The sequence below is a fragment of the Pan paniscus genome, chromosome 15, assembly GCF_029289425.2.
Source record: "Pan paniscus chromosome 15, NHGRI_mPanPan1-v2.0_pri, whole genome shotgun sequence".
NCBI lineage: Eukaryota > Metazoa > Chordata > Mammalia > Primates > Hominidae > Pan > Pan paniscus.
Window position 1 is genome coordinate 92,252,655 of NC_073264.2, and position 20,877 is coordinate 92,273,531.

Sequence of the window (20,877 nt, forward strand, 5' to 3'; positions counted from 1 at the left end):
CTCTATCTTATTTATCATGGCTATTTTGTCAAGATTAAAGTACAAGTCAGGGAACCAGGTATTCAAAGGGGCTACATGTGAAGTCTTGTTGAGGACTTCATGGGTTTTAAAATTAGTTATTTGCCAAGTCAATTGATAGGGCTGATGGGGGTTGCTGCCCCCGGTAACACAGGGAAGGAAAAGGGCTAACAATAGGCAAAGGGTTAGACGCGAGAGAGTCTTATCTTGAGGGGGTCCCCGGAGCGACGAAGTCTCCATCTCTCAGGCGACGCTGGTCCGGACACCTCCGGAGCTGCTTTCACGTGGGATGCGTGGATCCAGGCGGCGACCTCGTCAACTTTCACAGCAGTGGGTGTGGTGAGGAGGACGATGTATGGTCTCTTCCACCGGGGTTCTAGTCCTTGGGAGCGATGTCGTCTGACATAGACGGAGTCTCCTACTTGGAAAGGGTGACTGGTCTGTGAGTGTTCAGGCTGGTACAGTTCTGCCAGAGGAGTCTAAATTTGGGCTTGCACTGCCTGCAGTCTTTTCAGGCGAGCCTGCAAGTCAGTCTTAAGGTCAGAGGGGGAGTAAGAATCAAGTAAGGTTGACAAGGGAGGTGGTCCTCCGTAGAGGATTTCATAAGGGGTGAGCCTAAAGCGATTAGGTGTATTTCGGGCTCTCAAAAGAGCTAGGGACAGGAGACGTCTCCAATCTTTTAAGTCAGTCTCTAAGGTCAATTTTGTTAAGGTCTTTTTAATAGTTCTATTCATCTTTTCTACTTGTCCTGAACTCTGGGGTCTATAAGCACAATGAAGTTTCTAATTAATCCCCAGTATCCTGGCAAGTCCTTGACTTACCTGGGAGACGAAGGCTGGCCTATTGTCTGACCCGATTACCTTGGGGAGTCCGAACCTGGGGAAAATTTCTTCTAATATTTTCTTGGCCACTGTGTGGGCCGTTTCTTGCCGGGTGGGGAAGGCTTCTACTTATCCTGAAAATGTGTCTACAAATACTAATAAATATTTATATCCTCCACAGTGAGGCTTTACTTCAGTGAAGTCCACTTCCTAATAGGTCCTAGGGCGGTTGCCCTGTGCCCTTATCCCTGCCGGGACTCGCGTGGCCTCGGCGTTTACTTGCTGACAGGCCTTGCAAGCGAGCGTCACTTGCTCCAGAAGGGTACCAACCCTGGGGATTAAGAAGTCAGTCTTTTCAATGAGCAGTCTCAGTTTCTTGCTACTTAAATGTGTCCAAGCGTGCATCTGTTGCAGCATGGCCATGGCCTCTTTTTGTGGGAGGACTGTCTTCCTGTCTTTTTCTTAATTTTTAGTCTTTTGGTTCTTTGTGGCTCCTAAGGCTACTGCCTCTTTCTGGTCCTCTGGTGTATAGGTATAGCTTGTGGGAGGGGGCATCTGGTCAGCCTTGCTGGTTTCTGAAACTAATGTCAACGTCTTTACTCTAGCAGCCTGCTTGGCTGCTTGGTCAGCTTGCCTGTTACCTTGGGCGACAGGGTCATGTCCTTTTTGATGTCCAGGACAATGAATTATGGCCACCTTCTTAGGGAGGAAGAGGGCCTTTAATAAGGCGATTATTTCAGCCTTGTTCTTGATTTCTTTCTTTTCGGATGTTAGGAGACCTCGCCTCTCGTAAATGCTCCTATGAGTGTGGGCTGTGGCAAAGGCATACCGACTGTCTGTGTAGATGTTAGCCTTCTTCCCCTGCGATAGCTCTAAGGCCTTTGTTAGAGCAATTAGCTCAGCCTTTTGAGCAGAAGTTCCGGGAGGCAGTGCCTGCACCTATATCGTAGCATGTCTATCCACTACCGCCGCCCCCGCCCTCCGGGTACCTGCGTCTATGAAGCTGCTACCGTCTGTGTACTAAGTGTGGTCCGTGTCTGGGAGTTCGTAGTCCTGGAGGTCTTCTCGAGTCCTGTGGGTCTCCGCCAGCACTTGTCGACAGTCGTGGGGACTTAGCGGGTCTTCCGGTACAGGTAGCAAGGTGGCAGGATTCAGAGTGACTGGAGGGCCAAAGCTGACGCGGTCCGCGTCCAGCAGGAGGGCTTGGTAGTGGGTCAGGCGGGTGTTGGTGATCCAACGGTCCGGGGGCTGCCGCACTATGGCCTCCAAGGCGTGCGGGGTAATGACAGTCAGTGGTTGCCCAAGGGTTAACTTAGCAGAGTCTTTGACTAGCATAGCGGTGGCTGCCATGATGCGGAGGCAAGGAGGCCATCCAGCCGCCACAGGGTCCAGTTTCTTAGACAGGTAGGCTACTGGTCTCTTCCATGGCCCTAGTTTTTGGGTTAGGACCCTCTTGGCTATCCTTCTTCTCTCATCTACAAAGAGGGTAAAAGGCTTGGATGTGTCAGGTAGCCCGAGGGCTGGGGCAGAGAGGAGTGCCTTCTTCAGAGCTTCGAAGGCCTGTTGGTGTTCCTCCAGCCAGATAAAGGGGTTTCTCCCTTTGGTGAGGGCATAAAGGGGGGCTGCCAACTTAGCAAAACCGGGTATCCACAGGCGGCAGAACCTGGCAGTCCTCAGAAACTTACGCACCTCCTTGGGGTTCCGGGGTGGCGGAATGCGGGCTACTGTCTTTATCCGCCCAGGAGTGAGCCATCTTTTTCCTTCACTTAAGATGTACTTTAAGTAGGTTACCTTAGTCTGGCAGATTTGTGCTTTCTTGGCAGATGCTCGGTATCCTTTGTCTCCGAGCTCCTGGAGCAGGTGCCTGGTGCCTTGTAGACAGGCTTTTTTAGTGGGGGCGGCCAAGAGGAGGTCATCTACATACTGGAGCAGAGTCAAATCTGGGTGCTGGGTGCGAAAGTCAGTCAAGTCTCGGTGAAGGGCCTCCTCAAAGAGGGTAGGGGAATTCTTGAACCCTTGGGGAAGCCGAGTCCAAGTTAGCTGGCCTGAGATTCCTTTCTCAGGGTCTCTCCATTCAAAGGCAAAAAGCTCTTGGCTTTGGGGAGCCACAGGCAAGCAAAAGAATGCATCTTTTAGGTCTAGCACTGTATACTAGTTGTGATCTGGTCTCAAGGAGCTGAGCAGGTTGTAAGGGTTGGGGACTGTGGGATGTATGTCCATAGTCCTCTTATTAATCTCCCTTAAGTCTTGGACGGGCCTATAATCTTGGGTCCTAGGTTTCTTTACTGGAAGGAGTGGCGTGTTCCAAGGTGAGCGACATGGCCGCAAGACTCTTAATTCTAGAAATTTATTAATATGCTGCTGGATGCCTATACGGGCTTCTCGGCTCATGGGGTATTGCCTAATAGACACGGGCACCGCGGTGGGTTTGAGGTCAACTATAATTGGAGCCTGAAATTTTGCCAGTCCAAGTCCCCCTGTCTCTGCCCAAGCTTGGGGAAATTCTTGTAGCCAATTATCAGAAGGGCTGCTGAGGATAGGGGTCTCAAAGAGCTGATACTTATCTTGCAAGGACACAGTCAAAATCTGGATAGGCTGACTATCCTCATCCATTACCTGGGCCCCTCTTTCCGAGAAGTGTATCTGGGCTCCGAGCTTGGTCAACAGATCCTGTCCTAGAAGGGGATAGGGGCATTCAGGTACTACTAAGAAAGAATGAGTCACCATACCTTTTCCAAGGTTTACTGTTCGGTGGGTGGTCCACTTGTGCAGCTTTCTTCCTGTTGCTCCTTGGACCTAAGAGGTGCGGGATGAAAGGGGCCCGTCTGCTGTTGTCAAAACTGAATGTTGGGCCCCGGTGTCTACTAGAAAGGTGGTGGGGCGCCCCCCTACAGAAAGGGTTATCCGGGGCTCGGGGGGGGCTTCGGAGCCTTGACGCCTCTAATCGCTGTCCTCTCCCAGGGTCAGGACCGGGGTGGGTTTCTTCCGGTCCTTAGGACGTTTAGGACAGTCTTTGACCTAATGTCCTCGTTCTTTGCAGTAGGCACATTGGTCCTTATCCACCTTCGGGCGCCTTCGCTCTCTTCCCTCTCTCCCTGGCTCTCTCCTAGGCCCTTTCCCTGTCACCACTGCCGCCAGGATTTTAGTCAAATGTCTATCTTTTTTACGATCTCTTCGATCTTCTTGTTCCTCCTGTTCCTTTGTTAGCCTAGCTTCTTTTTCCTCAGTAGTTTCTCTTTTGTTATAAACTTTCTCTGCTTCTCTAACTAGTTCTTGCAGCCTATAAGTCTGAATCCCGTCCAATCTCTGGAGCTTGCTCTTTATGTCTAGTGCTGCCTGATCTATGAATGACATAGCCACGGTGGCCTTGTGCTCCGGGGCTTCTGGATCGAATGGAGTGTACATTCGAAACCTTTCTAGGAGCCTCTCCATGAATGCCGCCGGGCTTTCATTCTTCTCCTGAGTAATAGTTCTTACCTTGGCCAAATTGGTGGGGCGCTTTCTGGCCTCTTTGAGACCTGCCAACAGAGCCTGGCGATAGATTCGGAGACTCTCCCTACCTGATGCTGTTTCATAGTCCCAATCCGGGCGGGTGAGGGGAAATCCCTCATCTATTTCGTTGGGGAGCTGGGTCGGGAGTCCTCCTGGCCCTGGTACATGTTTCCGGGCCTCGAGGAGGACTCGCTGCCTTTCTTCTGTGGTCAGAAGAACCTGCAAGAGCTGTTGACAGTCATCCCAGGTGGGTTGGTGAGTGAGGAGGATAGATTCTATTAGAGCGGTCAGGGCCTGCGGATCTTGGGAGAAAGAAGGGTTATGGGTCTTCCAATTGTAGAGATCTGAGGCCGAGAAGGGCCAATACTGGACCGTGCGATTCACGGTGCGGAGGGGAAAAAGCGAGGCCTGCCAGGTGGACTGGTCACCAGGGTCCTTGGCCCGCCGTAAGCGGAGGCGGGGTGTCGGAGGAGGGGTCTGAGGGGTGAGGTCAGGTGGTGCCGGCGTGGGGATTGGGGTCAGAGAGGGGGTGGAAGGAGAGGTTGGGGAAAGAGTTGGATACAAGGAGGTGGAAGGGGTCGAAGGGGTGGAAGGAGAAAGGGGTGGTGCCGAAGGGGTGGAGTAAGGAGGGGGATTAAGGAGGGGATTGAGAGGCGGAGGAGGGAGAGGGTCTAGGAGGAGGAGATCCTTCTGACTCTTATCCAGGAGGACAGGCTTTAAAGGGACCGGGGTCTGGTTTCGGGGGGTTTTCACGGCGAGGAGGGTCGACTGGGAGGGGGAAGCCGAGGGGAGGAAGGGCTTCACCCATGAGGGTGGGTACCGAACCAGGTCTTCCTAGGTGAGGATATAGGCCACCTGGTCAGGGTGGCCGCTGGGCCCTGGGTCCATCACTTTTGTTTTAACCTGCAAGATAATCGAAAGGTCAAAGGTCCTGCCGCGGGCCCATCCCACGCCGAGAGTGGGCCACTCAGAGGAGCAAATGGCTTGCCATCGCCCTCTGCGAATTTCCACAGAGAGATTGCGGGCTCGCGCCCTTACGTCAGGAAAGTGAGCAAGAGTCAAAGATAGGGGAGTCGTCAGAGTCTGTCCCATAGTCGTGTCCTTAATTTCTAACACACACACAAATAAGACAGCAGGAAAACTAACGAGTATACACACACACAGAAGCCGCGCGGCCAAAGATCGGCGCCACAGTTCCACGAAGGATTCAGATGGCCAGGAAAACCAGCCTACAGAGGCGAGGAGACTGACGGAATCGTCAGTTTTCTTCCAGACGACCGCCAGGGCGGTCTACGGATTCAGATGGCAGGAAGAACCTGCCTACAGAGGCGAGGAGATTGACGGGGTCGTCAATTCTCCTCCAGACAACCACCAGGGCGTCCCCCGGGGTGCAAGTGGGAAGGTGCCGAGCACGTCTGCTCCTCTTCCACACTTATTCAGACTGAGTACTCAACCAAATTAGCCGGCAACTCAAACAGACAAGCAAGACGAACAAAACAAAACGAAAGTACCTGAAGGTGCCTGGTCGTCCGTCGATGGCCCGGGCCGAGTGGGTCTTCGCCGTGCGGGTCGGGGGTCGTCAGGCGGCGACCAATCCCGGACGAGCCCCCAAATGTTGGAACCTTGCTCAAGATTCTAAGTTCGAGAGGGGCCGCCGCGAGAGACCACTCGACACGGAGGTCACAGCAAAGAGAGACTCTTTATTGCTAGCGTGCTAGGGTCTCCAGCACAAGAGGCCAAGAGACCCCGAGCGGCTGTTGCACACTGCTTATAAAGGCAAAAACCACAAAGTCACACAGGGGGAGGTTACAAATTCAAACAGGGTGGGGTACAATAAGTTGATTGGTTCACACATTTGAAAAGGTTCAAGGCGTGAGGTTTGGAAGCAACTGATTGGTTTCTAATTATGGCCTGAGCCAGCTGTCCTACACTGGTTGGTCAGGGGGCTCACAGGCGGGAAGGGGTATTTCCTGGAAATGTTTTTCTACTTTGGTTCTGGGAATGTAGGGGACACTACCCTGGACATCTGGTGTCCCTGATAGCCACACCTGGACCCGGACCCCTGTCCATCTGTTGACACACCCGGGTGGGGTACTGTTCATCTGGTAAATGTTTTTCTGGCTTGTTTTTCTAAAGTGTTTTTCTATTTTAATGGCTATATTTTTCTAAGGTTTCTCAACCTCAGGGGATCTACCCACCTCGGCTTCCCAAAGTGCTGGGATTACAGGCATGAGCCACCGTTCCCAGCCCCTTGAAGGATCTTGAGCAAATAAATGATGTAACCAAAATATTGGGGACGATTGGTCTAGAAGCAGTGTGGAGGATGAAGAAAGGGACCGGAGAGCAAGGACCTGTCAGGAAATGGATTGTGATGCCCCAGGCCCATGGTATAGGAACAGGAGGTGTGGGAAGAAAAGCTGGCTGCTCCTTGCCTTTCATGGGTCTTTGCCTGTCTCTAAACCACCCCCAGAATTCATCATTTCCCAAACAACTGAAAAGACACAATGAATGCGGGCCTCGTGCCTCTTTCTGTTTTTATTATGACTGATTTTTGCAAAACAGGAAGTGCTGCCGTGACAATGGTATTATTTGTGGCTGAGAGATATACTTTTGAAAACTCTGCAAACCCTGGAACCCTTGCACTGAAGCCTAGTTGTGCTTCTGGAGACTCCCTGTTGGGTGGGCTCCATTCCAACAGGCGCCATGACTTTCCTCTGCTCCAACAGCAGCGTGGACTCAAGAGCTGCTGTGTTCCTAGGACTGGGGACAAGTTGCTTCACCTTTCAAGAAAGGTAGTGAGGGCCTGGCACTGTGGAGGAGAGTGGCTGGCTGGGTGCCACCAGGCACCATGAAGACAGTATGATTTATGAGAAAGGTCACAGGAAACCCTCCCTGCCCCAGGCTTTGGTCCTAGATCAACATTTTCATCAGCGGTAGTTAGTGGCTACAGGCTGCAGGGAACACGGCGGTAATTCCCTGAGGCAGAAGTGGGTCAGAACATATGGTGGTTGGGTTCTGATGAGGTTCCTCTTCCTGGCTCCCAGATGGCCACCTTATCACTGTGTGCTCACAGGGCAGAGAAAGAGAGAAAGGAAGCTCTCTGGGGTCTCTAAAGGTACTGATCCCATCAGACCAGGGCCTCACGCTCATGAGCTCATGTAACCCTAACTACCTCCCAAAAACCCATCTCCAGAACCCATCACATTGTGGGTTAGAGCTTCAACACAGGAATTTGGAGGGGATATAAACATTCAGTCCATAATATTCCCCATTGTCAGAGCCGACCATGTCTGGAGGCTTTCATATCTAATTCAGGTTGAGGAACCTCTCTGGGAAAAACATCTTGAGTTCCTGTTTCTGTTGGCTCACTGAATCCCTTCAATTGCCTTCTCTTTTTGAACTTTTAAATAGCTACGATTACTTGGCATACAATAGTTACCTAGGTTTAATTTCTTTTCTTTTTTTCCCCTGGAGGGGGCCTCATTTCAGCTAAGCAATTGCAAACAATAGCTTGATTATACTTCTACATTCTTTTGACACAAGCAATTGCTTCTCTTCCCAAGCACACTGTGACACCAGCTGAATATTGTAATATTTCTCTTCCTGAGCAATTTTGCCTGGATCTCACCCACTGAAGAAACCAACTGTAAATATTAATATTTGACATTCCTTGCACCTCTGGCCATACACACAGTTTAACCTTCTGAGGCTCTGCATCTCATCTTTAAGCCTTAAGAAAAAATGGAAAAGGAAAAGCTAGGGCATGTTGCAAGCCCTGCTTGGTGTCAAGGAATCCTCCAAGCTCTGCTTGGTTTCTTTTTCTTTCTTTCTTTTTTTTTTTTTTGGAGACAGTCTCGCTCTGTCACCCAGGCTTGAGTGCAGTGGTGCAATCTCAGTTCACTGCAACCTCCGCCTCTAGGGTTCGGGAGATTCTCATGCCTCAGCCTCCCTGGTAGCTGGGACTACAGGCGCCCGCCACCATGCCCAGATAATTTTTGTATTTTTAGTAGAGACAAGGGTACTCCATGTTGGCCAGGCTGGTCTCGAACTCCTGATCTGACCTCAAGCAATCTGCCTGCCTCAACCTCCCAAAGTTTTGAGATTACAGGTGTGAGCCACTGTGCCTGGCCAATAGTTTGGGTTTCTAATCAAGTTTTTTCATTGTAGTAAAATATGCATAACATAAAATTGAATCATTTTTAAGTGTAAAATTTGGTGGCATTAAGTACATTCATAATGGTATGCCACCATCATCACTAACCATCTCCAGAACTTCTTCATTTCAGTAACTCCTCGTTCTCCTTCTGCCAGCCTTTGGTAACTGCTGTTCTACTTTTGTCTCTATGAATTTGCCTAACTCCAGGTACTTCATATAAGTGAGATCGTATAATATTTTTTTGTGTGTCTGGCTGATTTCAGTTGGCTTAACGTTTTTGTCTCAGTCTGTTAAGGCTGCTAGAACAAAATACCATTAATAGGGTGGCTTATAAACAACAGAAATTTATTTCTCACTGTTCTAGAGATTGAGAAGGCCAGGATTAAGGTGCCAGTAGATAATATGTTTGGCAAGGGCCCCTTTTCTTTTTATTTATATATATATATGTGTGTGTGTGTGTGTGTGTGTGTATCTATATCTATCTATCTATCTATCTATCTATCTATCTATATATATATATATTTTTTTTTTTTTGAGATGGAGTCTCACTCCGTGGCCAGGCTGGAGTGCAGTGGCACCATCTCAGCTCACTGCAACCTCTGCCTTCCAGATTCAAGCGATTTTCCTGCCTCATCCTCCCAAGTAGCTGGGATTACAAGCGCACACTACCACACCCAGCTGATTTTTGTATTTTTAGTAGAGACCTGGTTTCACCATGCTGGCCAGGATGGTTTCAATCTCCTGACCTTGTGATCCAGCCACCTTGGCCTCCCAAAGTACTGGGATTACAGGCATGAGTCACTGTGCCCAGCCTTTATTTATATTTTTAAAAACTTACTAGGCTATCACTCTCAGATCTTAGCGAGGGCCTACTTTCTGATTCATAGATGGTGACTTCTGGCTGTGTCCTCACAAGGTGGAAGAAACAAGGCAGTTCTTTGGGGCCTCAATGCCATCATTAGGGCTCAACATACAAATGTCAATGTATGAATTTTGGAGGAATACAGACATTCAGACCATACAGCCTTCAAGTTTCATCCATGTTGTAGCATGTATAGGAATTTCATTCCTTTTTGTGGCTGAATTGTATTCCACTGTATGTATGTATCACATGTTGTTTACCTACTCATCTGTTGATAGACACAAGTTGTTTCCACCTTTTGGCTCTTGTCTAATAAAGCTTAACATGGCCTGGCACGGTGGCTCACGCCTGCAATCCCAGCACTTGGGGAGGCTGAGGCAGGCGGATCACCTGAGGTCGGGAGTTCGAGACCAGCCTGACCAACATGGAGAAACCCCATCTCTACTACTTTAAAAAAAAAAAAAATACAAAATTAGCTGAGTGTGGTGGCACATGCCTGTAATCTCAGCTACTCGGGAGGCTGAGGCAGGAGAATCAGTTGAACCCAGGAGGCGAAGGTTGCGGTGAGCCAACATCGCACCATTACACTCCAGCCTGGGCAACAAGAGTGAAACTCTGTCTCGGGAAAAAAAAAAAAAAAAGAGTTTAACATAACAGATGGGATCTCTCTCCTTTGTGAGCCTGGCCTCAATTTAACAACTACCTTTTGATTAATTCTATTTCATTCTCTGGAAACATGACACCATGACACCAAACAGAGCAACTTAGACAGCAGGGCTCTGCAGGAAAGCTGGGGCTGGAGAACACACATGATGGGTAGCTGTGGTCATTATGGACCTTCACAGAGCATTGCCTGAGGGTCCAGCAGGTCAGAGATGGCACCCTGGGTGGGTGAGGCTGCATGACATGGGGTTTTTGATTCTATAATAAAATTGATCTTTCACTTTTCACTTTAACCCTTTCATTTATTCATTCATTGACTCACTCATTCCAACATTATTGAATACTTCCAAAAAAAGAAAAAAAAAGAACAAGATGCATGATAACAAAAGAGAAAAAGAAGCAAAAACAAAAAACCAAAACCAAAATGAACAAATTTAAAAAAAGATAGGCCGGGAGCGGTGGCTCACACCTGTAATCCCAGCACTTTGGGAGGCCGAGGCGGGCAGATCAGGAGGTCAGGAGATCAACACCATCCTGGCTAACACGGTGAAACCCCGTTTCTACTAAAAATACAAAAAATTAGCCAGGCGTGGTGGCACTCACGAGGCTGAGGCAGGAGAATGGCGTGAACCCAGGAGGTGGAGATTGCAGTGAGCCAAGATTGCACCACTGCTCCCAGCCTGGGCAACAGAGTGAGACTCCATCTAAAAAAAAAAAAAATAGGCCAGGTGCGATGGCTCATGCCTGTAATCCCAGCACTTTGGGAGGCTGAGGCAGGCGGATCACAAGGGCAGGGGCTTGAGACCAGCCCAGCCAGCATGGTGAAACCCCATCTCTACTAAAAATACAAAAATTAGCTGGGCGTGGTGGCGCACACCTGTAGTCCCAGCTACTGGGGAGGCTGAGGCAGAAGAATCGCTCGAACCTGGGAGGCAGAGGTTGCAGTGAGCGGAGATCGCGCCACTGCACTCCGGCCTGGGTGACAGAGCAAGACTCTGTCTCAAAATAACAACAACAGCAAAAGTTATACATGAATTTTCGACTGCACGAGGTTCAGTGCTCCACGTTGTCCAAGGGTCAATTGTATGGGGTCCAAAGGTAAGTCCTGATGGCTTTGAAGCAGGAGAAAAACATCAGGAGAAAATCATGGTCATAGTTACTATCTTTTGAGCACTTTCTAAGTGCTGATACTGTTCTAGTGCATAATGCTTATTATCTCAGTCAATCGTCAGAGCAGCCAAGCAAGATAAGTGAGGAGGAAACAGGCCTAAAAACTTACCAAGACCTCTAAATGTGGGTGGCAGAATGCAGATCCAAGCTCAAAACATCACCCTTGCTATTCATAGTGTGGCCCACGGACCAGCAGCTGCATCTTGTGGGAGCTTTTTAGAAATGCAGAATCTCTGCCTGACCCCAGATCTTCTGGATCAAGCCTGCACTTTCACAGGATCCCCTAGTGATCCCAGTGCACACTGAAGTTTGAACAGCACAGATGGCGATTCACCAGATCGGCTGCACATTGGAATCACTTGAGGGATTTCAAAAATCCTTAGTGCCCAGGCCATACACCGCTAGATCAATTACATCTGCATTTCTGGGTCTGTCACCCAGGCATCAGGATTTTTCAAAATTACCCCTCTGTTGAGCCGGGGAGAGCAGGTTAACTCTTGCAGGGAGAACTGGGCTTGCAGGGTCCAGCCAGCTGCCAGCAGCTCTGCAGCTTTAAGAACTGGGGCGGGCTGGCTGCCGAGGAGACCACGCTGCTGCATGGGCCACGTGAGCTCAGGCTGTGGGAGCGGATGAAGCTGCCACAGTCAGCGCTTGGGGCTGGCTCCAGCTTGTAGACCCGAGCCCTGCAGAACAACCCCCCATGGCGCAGGAGAGCAGAAGAAAGGGGGCCTTTATGCCCTTTTGAGGGAAGCACACATTCTGCAAGGCCGTGGAAACAAAGGGAGGAACTGTTTGTAGCCCTCGTCCAGACGCCCCAAACAAACAGTAAGTCGGAAGGGAACAGAGCACAGCACAGTCCCTCCCTCCGCCCCAGGCAGTATCCACCTTGCCCCGCCCCACCGAAGGAGCCCAAGGGTATTCTGGGAGCCCACCCCAGGACAATGGCAGGGCAAAACCAGTGAGCAAGGCAGAAAATTCCTGAAATTCTCCACTGAGGCCCAGCTGTTCCTCTCCTTGAAAAGTCAAGGCTTGGCTCAAGCCAGATAGCACCTGAGGACAGAACATATCAGGTATTGGTAGTGTTTCTCCTCTGTTCTCTCTCCTGCAAGGCCCTTTCAGTCCTTGTCACTGCCCTTGAGAACTCCCAGGTCACGTGAAGGGAAAGAAAGTAAAACTGAAACTGCCTTTGAGCCACAGGCTTGCTGGGGATGAGGTGACAAAGCTAATCGAGGTGGCAATTGGGGAAGGGGTTCTGGGCTGCCGCAGGCACACAGGCCAGAGCTTCGTGGATACCTGCAGGGCCCAAAGGTCCCTCCCTGTTTTGAGGAGTGAATGATGGCTGTGAGGTAGCGGCCAGGCTGATCACCCCTGCGTTGGCTGGAGGCAGAATTCTGTAAATCCTCGCCAAGTCTCTCTCCAGGCCACTGGTTAGCTCATCTCAGCCTCCTCTGGGAGCATCAACACCAACATGGCACAGGGGACTGCAGTGGTGTGCTTTGGACCTGTGTACCCACCCAAGGCTAAAGGCAGAGCCAGGTGACTTTGCGGGGGTCTCTTCTCTAGGATTATCTGTACTTCCCCTCTGTCCTCTTTTACTACGGGAGATCGAGCTAGCTATAACCCACCTTCTTTCATGAGAACCACACTAAATTGCAAAAATTATCCCAGTGCTGGAGGAGGGCAGCAGGTTGAGATTATGTTGGCAGGAAGAATGTTGGCATTGATTGGCACGCAGGGGAGGAATGCTGCTTTGTGCTTTAAAGGTAACTGAGTATGAGCTAAAAAGAAGGAAAGGAGAGGCCGAGAGTAGGAAGAAGAAGGAAAGCTGACTTCGCTGGAGGGGTGGAGTGAAGCTGAGGAAGCAGGAAGGGGAAGGAGGTGATGGGTGGGAAGGGCAGGGCAGGGTGGAGTTAACTGAAAGAAGGCTGAACTGTGGCTTGTACATAATTATGAGGAAGCACCTTTTTTTCCCCCCTTCATTTTGAGACGGAGTCTTGCTGTGTCGCCCAGGCTGGAGTGCAGTGGTGTGATCTCAGCTCACTGCAACCTCCATCTCCTGGGTTCAGGCTATTCTCCTGCCTCAGCCTCCCAAGTAGCAGGGACTACAGGCACATGCCACCAGGTCTGGCTAATTTTTGTAGTTTTAGCAGAGACAGGGTTCTGCCATGTTAGCCAGGCTGAGCTCAAGCCATCCATCCGGCCTGGCCTCCGAAAGTGCTGGGATTATAGGCGTGAGCCACCGTACCTAGCCAGGAAGCATCTTAAAAGAGTCAGATGTCACTTCCAGCTGAGGGCTAGATCCCAGGAGGGCAACTGGTGGCCCCTGACATGTTTTATTTGTAAGAGTGAGGACTCTTGGAAATTTGGAAAATTTCACGCGTTGTGAAAGAATGGGCTCACGTTTCCGCAGGGCGGCTGGCGCTGGAACTGCTGGTTTGCCAAAGTCCCCACCTCTCCTGCACTGAGCTTTGCATTCCTTGACCCACCCCAAAACTTCTGTACCTGCCTGGTTCCTGTGGGCAATGCAGATTGCTGCTCCTTCTGGTTTGATAATAATGATTCTCATCCAAGTGCACAGGTATATGCTCTTTCAATTAATTTCAATTAATATCTCCCTTTTTCAGTGGAGCATGGCAGATACACAAAACCAACCCTCTCCTTGACAGATTTCTCAGCCTTTCCAGGCGATCTGCCAAGTTGCCAGAGGGTATTTGCATTAAAAAAAAAAAGTTTATTTTCTTATTTTGGGTTTAAGGATTTTCCAACCTGCCTTAAGGCAATATTTCATTTACGCCACACTTTACAGCTTTCAAAGCATTTCATAAACAGACTTGAATTTGTTTTATCCTTCCAGAAGCTCCATGAAGTCTGTAATTTGGATCTCCTCATGCTGTCTTGGAGGAAACAGAATTGTAGAGAAACTAAATGACTGCCCTTGGTCCTTCAGTAATGTTGAGGTTCACATTCAGGCACAGCTCTCTGGAAGACCAAGCTGTGTCTTTTTGACTGTGTGAAATTGTAAAAAGTTACGCTTTGAAAAGCATAGTGACTGAAAGTATGATCTCAATCCGGAATACTTGTGTTACCAGAAAGGGGCCTCAAACCAGACCCCGAGAGTGTTCTTGGACCTTGTGCAAGAAGCAACGGGGGCAAGTTCATAGCAAAGTGGAAGTGAAAGCAAGTTTATTAAGAAAGTAAAGGAATAGGCCAGGCGTGGTGGCTCATGCCTGTAATCCCAGCACTTTGGGAGGCCAAGGCAGACAGATCACAAGGTTAGGAGATCAAGACCATCCTGGCCAACATAGTGAAACCCCGTCTCTATTAAAAATACAAAAATTAGCTGGGTGTGGTAGTATGCACCTGTAATCCCAGCTATTTGGGAGGCTGAGGCAGGAGAATTGCTTGAACCCAGGAGGCAGAGGTTGCAGTGAGCCGAAATCGCCCCACTGCACTCCAGCCTGGCGACAGAGTGAGACTCTGTCTCAAAAAAAAAAAAGAACAGCTACTCCATAGGTAGAGCAGTGGCATGGGCTGCTCGACTGAGTATACTTAACGGTTATTTATTGATTATATGCTAAACAAGGGATGGATTATTCATGAGTGTTCCAGGAAACGGGTGGGCAATTCCTGGAACTGAGGGTTTCTCTCCTCTTTACACAAAATAAGATAATTTCCAGACATTGCCATGGCATTTGTAAACTGTCATGGTGCTGGTGGGAGTGTCTTTTGCATGCTAATGCATTATGGTTAGTGTATAATAAGCAGTGAGGACGACCAGAGGTCACTTTCATTGCTATCTTGGTTTTGGCTGGTTTCTTTACCACAAAATGTTTTATCAGCAGGGTCTTTGTGACCTGTATCTTGTGCCTACCTCCTATCTCATCCTGTGACTAGGAATGCCTAAGTTCCTGGGAATGCAGCCCAGTAAGTCTCAGCCTTATTTTACCCAGCCCCTGTTCAAGATGGAGTGGCTCTGGTTTGAAAGCCTCTGACACTTGGGCTTGACTGCTGGTTTGGCCACTCAATACCTATGAGTCTTTAGGCAAAGTACTGAATCTTCCTGTGCTTCCTCTTCTGTAAAATAGGGATAACAGCCCTCATCTAGGGAGTGTTGTATGGATTAAATGACATAGTACATGAAAAGTGTTTAGAACAATGCCTGGCACAGAGTAAGCTTTTGTTCACACACACACACACACACACACACAAGCCAAACTGTAAAATATTTGAAGAGACTTATTCTGAGGCAAACATGAGGACCCTGGAGGTCCTGAGAACATGTGCCTAACATGGTTGGGATACAGCTTGGTTTTATGCAGTTTAGGAAGACATAGACATCAATCAATACATGTGAAGTACACATTGGTTTGATTGATTCAGTCCAGAATTGAGGTATTCAGGTCATAGGTAGATTCAAAGATTTCCCAATTGGTAATTAGTTAAATGAGTTAAGCTTTGCCTAAAGTTGAAGTTAGCAGGAAGAAATGCTTGGATTCAAGATAAAAGGGGTTGTGGAAGCCAAGGGCCAAGGTTCTTGTTATGTAGATGAAGCTTCCAGGTAGCAGGCTTCAGAGAGAATGGATGGTAAATTCTCCCCGCCCCTCCCCCCCTTTTTTTTTTAGATGGAGTCTCACTCCGTTGTCCAGGCTAGAGTACAGTGGGATGATCTTGGCTCACTGCACCCTCCACCTCCTGGGTTCAAGCGATTCACCTCCTTCAGCCTCCCAAGTAGCTGGGATTACAGGCACCACCACCCCCACCACGCCTGGCTAATTTTTGTATTTTTAGATTTTTAGTAGAGCCAGGGTTTCACCATGTTGGCCACACTGGTCTTGAACTCCTGACCTCCAAGTGATCCACCTGCCTGGGCCTCCTGAAGTGCTGGGATTACAGGTGAATCTCTCTTATCAGGCCTTAAAAGGTGCCAGACTCTTCATAACTCTCTTCAGGGTGGGAGGACTTGGAAGGGGAAAGAGCTAGTTAATAGATTTACAGATACAAAAAGCAGTTTCAAAATATGGTGAAGAAACATATTTGGGGGTAAGATATTTTGATTTCCTTCTTTATCTGTCATTTGATAGAGTCAGGTTGGAATTTGGTATCTTATGGCTACAAAGAGTCTCTTTTATCTGTCTTAAGATCTCTGTTTTAATGTTAATGCTGGCCAGTTGTATCTAAACTCCCAAGTGGTGGGGGATAATGAGGCATGTTCAGCCATTCACCTCCCATCATGGCCTGGACTAGTATTTCAGGTTTCTTTGGAATGCCCTTGGCTGAAAGGGGGTCCATTCAATTGGTTGAAGGGCTTAGAATTTTACTTTTGGTTTATACTTTCAAGAAATATTCCTATCAGTGGGGCCAGGCACGGTGGCTCATGCCTGTAATCCCAGCACTTTGTGAGGCCAAGGAAGGAGGATTGCTTGAACTTGGGAGTTCGAAACCAGCCTGGGCAACATAGTGAGACCCTAAAAAGTCTACCTAAAAAGTTAAAAAAATAATTTTTTTTAATTATACTACTGCTAAAATTATTATTATCTGTGCCTTTGGGAGATACTCTGTATTAGTTAGGGTACATGCTAAATTGTAAAAAAGATCCCAAAATACATTTGCTCAAAAAGGGTAGAAGATTTTTCCTCTTTCACATAATAGCTAAGAGGTAAATGGTCAGTCCAGGACAGGCAAACAACTCTGCTCCACAGGGTCATTCAGGAACCCAGCTTCCTCCATCTTGTTGCTCCCTTTTCTGCATAGTCAAAACTGACTCAACATCACCTTCACCTTCTGTTCCTGCCTGTAGTGCGAAGAGGGGAGGAATTAGAGGGCAAACAGCTCCCTTCTAAATGATATACCTCAGAGTTGTACATATCCTTTCACTCATGTTCCCTGACCCACTCTGTTTCCCTGACCAAACTTCCCAGGCTTTTCTACCTTGATCTGACCTTGTCTTTCTGGACCTTTGGTACCACTGTGCTCCCATACCTGAAGACTCTTTCTCACTGCAGTGCTACTCTTTCTAAGTTCCCACCCTACTTTGCTAGACATTTTTTTTCCATTTCCTTCAAAGAGACCTCCTGTTCCACTCACTCCCTAAATATCCCCTGGGTCTCTGTGTTCCACCCACAGCCCTTCCTGCTTTCTGCCCTCTCCCTCGGTGTGATGGCTTAATATTGAGTGTCAACTGGATTGGACTGAAGGATGTAAAGTCTTGTTCCTGTGAGGGTGTTGCCAAAAGGAGATTAACATTTGAGTCAGTGAACTGGGAGAGGCAGACCCGCCCTCAGTCTGGGTGGGCACCATCTAATCAGCTGCCAGCTCATCTAGGACAAAAGCAGGCAGAGGAACATGGAAGGACTAGACTGGCTGAGTCTTTCAGTCTTCGTCTTTCTCCCGTGCTGGATGCTTCCTGCCCTCAAACATCTGACTCCAAGTTCTTCAGCTTTGGACTCTTGGACTTACACCAGTGGTTTGCCAGGGGCTCTCAGGGCTTTGGCCTGAGACTGAAGGCTGCATTGTTGGCTTCCCTACTTTTGAGGTTTTGGGACTTGGACTGGCTTCCCTGCTCCTCGGCTTGCAGACAGCCTATTGTGGGACTTCACCTTGTGATGGTGTGAGTCAATACTCCTTAATAAACTCCCTGTCATGTTAGTCCTGTCCCATCTAGAGAACCCTGACTAATACACTTAGTGTCCTCAGCCACGCAAAAGCTGATGACTCGCAGCTCTCCCTCCTCCGGGCAGGTGTCCTTCCTGACTTCTGGTGCTGAATGTCCACCCTGTCATGGACCTCTGCCTGGGGCTGTCTCACAGGCTCCTCCTACTTAGCATTCTAAAACCAAATTCCTCATCAGTCTCTTCTTGTATTTATTTTCATGAATGGCACAGTTAGCTAGTTGCCCATCCCAGGAAAAAGAAATCTGATAGTTATTATTGTTTTTTGAGATGGAGTTTCACTCTTGTCACCCAGGCTGCAGTGCAATCACGCTATCTCAGCTCACTGCAACCTTCAGCCTCCACCTCCTGGGTCCAAGCCATTCTCCTGCCTCAGCCTCCTGAGTAGCAGGGATTACAGGCACCCACCACCGCGCCTGGCTAATTTTTGTATTTTTAGTAGAGACAGCATTTCACCATGTTGGCCAGGCTGGTCTTGAACTCTCTCCTCAGGTGAGCCACCTGCCTCAGCCTCCCAAAGTGCTGGGATTACAGGCATGAGCCACCCCACCTGGCCCTGATAATTATTTGTGATTCCTTTCTTTCGTTGCACCTTTGGCATACATTCAATCAGGTATCAGGTTCTGGCGAGTCTACCTCTTCCAGTTCCTCAAATCAGCCCTTCCTCTCGTTCTCTCACTTTGGGGAAAGCCTTGATTGCTTCTCAAATAGTTACGACAGAGGGTCTCTGAGGGATGTTCTTCTTCACATTCATCCTCCGCCAAGTGCTGCCTGCTCAGGGGATCCTCCTACCCTTAGTGCTCCTGGGGCTCTTAGATGAAGCTCATACTCCTTCCGGTTATGCACATGCTCCCTCCCAAGCATCTCTTTGTCTATCTTCCCAGCCCCTCTCCCTCTTTACCCCAGGTGTGCCAACCACTCACACTGTCACCTACAGAGACTTCTTCAACCTTTCTCCTAGTGCTGATTTCCAGCTGTCTGTCAAAGCTCATGCAATGTCTCCCAGGCCATACCTGCCTGACACTGTCAACACAGTTTTCCTTGCCTCTTCCTCATTAGCAGCTCCAGTGCTTAAGCACATTGCTCGACACACAGAAAGTGCTCTCTAAATGGCAAAAGAGTGAACTGTATGGCTCTTTCCGTGTCCTACTCCACCTCCAATCATGCTACCTGCTCTGTACCTAAGCTTCTGAGAAGACCCTCCTCTCCTGTGGGGATGTCTGTAACTCTTTCTTCAAGAAATAATATTTTTGGCTGGGCACAGTGGCTCACGCCTGTAATCTCAGCACGTTGGGAGGCCGAGGTGGGTGGATCACCTGAAATCAGGAGTTCGAGACCAGCCTGGCCAACATGGTGAAACCCCATCTCTACTAAAAATACAAAAATTAGCCAGATGTGGTGGTGATCGCGCCACTGCACTCCAGCCTGGGTGACAGAGTGAGACTCCATCTCAAAAATAATAATAATAATAATAATAATAATTTCAAGAACAAACTCAACTAATGTCTTCAGTGAAGGCTTCTCCTACTTCCGCAGCCAGATTTTCATTATCTATTCATCAAGTATTTTTAAAATGCCTATAGTGTGCCAGGCACTGTTCAGTATACTGGGGATAGAGCAGGGGGAAAAAAATGACAAAAACCCCTACCCTTAAGAGGTTCACAGTATAGCATGGGGAATTAGAAATAAGCATCTGTCTCTTCTCTGGTCTTTAAGCACCTCACAGGCACTGGCCATGTCTGCTCATCTGTTTATTCCCATCATCTAACAAGAGTGCTCAACACATTTGCTTGACGAATGCATTTTGAGCACTGGGAGATGATCACAGAAGAGCTAAGAAGTGATAGCAGTTGTATTTAGTGGAGAACAGTATTCACACCTTGTTGTCTAGATTGCCTTGAAATCAGGCTCTGTATGATATCTTTTTTTTTTTTTCTCTTAGAAAAAACTGTTAACCTATTTAGAGTAATTTTATTAAGGAGCTTTTTATTTTTTTATTTTTTTATTTTTTTTTTGAGACAGGGTCTCACCCTGTTCCCCAGGCTGGAGTGCAGTGGTTCAACAACCACAGCTCACTTCAGCCTTGACCTCCTGGGCTCCCACCTCAGTCTCCTGAGTAGCTGGGAACACAGGTACGTGCCACCCTGCCCAGCTAATTTTTTATTTTTTGTAGAGATGGGGTTCCACTGTGTTGCACAGGCTGGTCTCAAACTTCTGGGCTCAGTCAATCCTCCCACCTTGGCCTCCCAAAGTGTTGGGATTACAGGCGTGAGCCATTGCACCCTTAAAAGAAAAAAAGAAAGATTTTTTTCTTTTAAATTAAAAATTATGACATTGCATATCACTGTGAGTGTATTTAATGTTACTGAATTGTACACTTTAAAATGATTAAGATGGTCAATGTTATGTGTATTTTAACTATAATAAAAGAAAAAAGTTCTTTCTTTTTTTGTTGTTTTTTTTGTTTTGTTTTTTTGAGATGGTGTCTCACTCTGTCACCCAGGCTGGAGTGAAGTGGCTCGATCTCGGCTTACTGCAACTTCCACCTCCTGGGTTCAAGTGATTCTCCTGCCTCAGCCTCCTGAGTAGGAGTAGCTGGGACTATAGGCGCCTGCCACCATGTCTGGCTAATTTTTGTATTTTTAGTAGAGACAAAGTTTCACTATATTAGCCAGGCTGGTCTCAAACTCCTGACCTTGTGATCCACCTGCCTCAGCCTCCCAAAGTGCTGGGATTACAGGCGTGAGCCACGGCGCTTGACTAGTTCTTTCTTTTCTTAAGGCTGCATTTCATTCAACAAAGAGGCACTCACTATGTAGCTGGCACTACTCTGGGTTTGTGGGCTATAAAGACAGATAAGACACAGTCCCTGTCTTTGGAGGACTTAGGCTTAGCAGGAGACAGGCACCTGAGCCACAGAGACAATCAAGAGTTGCTCCCTGTGCTCGGGGAGAACTCTGTTGGGCCCACACCACCTTAGTTACTAGTGACGGCCACCAGACTTGAAGCATCATGAGTACCTGGATC

At 48.4% G+C, this 20,877-nt stretch overlaps 1 protein-coding gene across 11 annotated transcripts in view; it reads left to right on the forward strand.

Annotated features, from left to right (window-relative positions):
- DGLUCY (D-glutamate cyclase) overlaps positions 1–20,877 on the forward strand; it is a 172,925-nt gene that overhangs the window by 50,211 nt on the left and 101,837 nt on the right. Inside the window, exon 1 of one of the 11 annotated variants that reach the window (XM_003832765.6) lies at positions 11,759–12,007. The exons of 3 other annotated variants lie outside the window; for them this stretch is intronic. The gene's annotated coding sequence lies outside the window, so the exon portion shown is untranslated. Of the gene's footprint in view, positions 1–11,758; positions 12,253–12,345; positions 12,719–20,877 lie in introns of those variants that run through there. 7 more of the 11 variants (XM_063596374.1, XM_008958197.4, XM_008958193.5 and 4 more) reach the window with 7 other exon arrangements.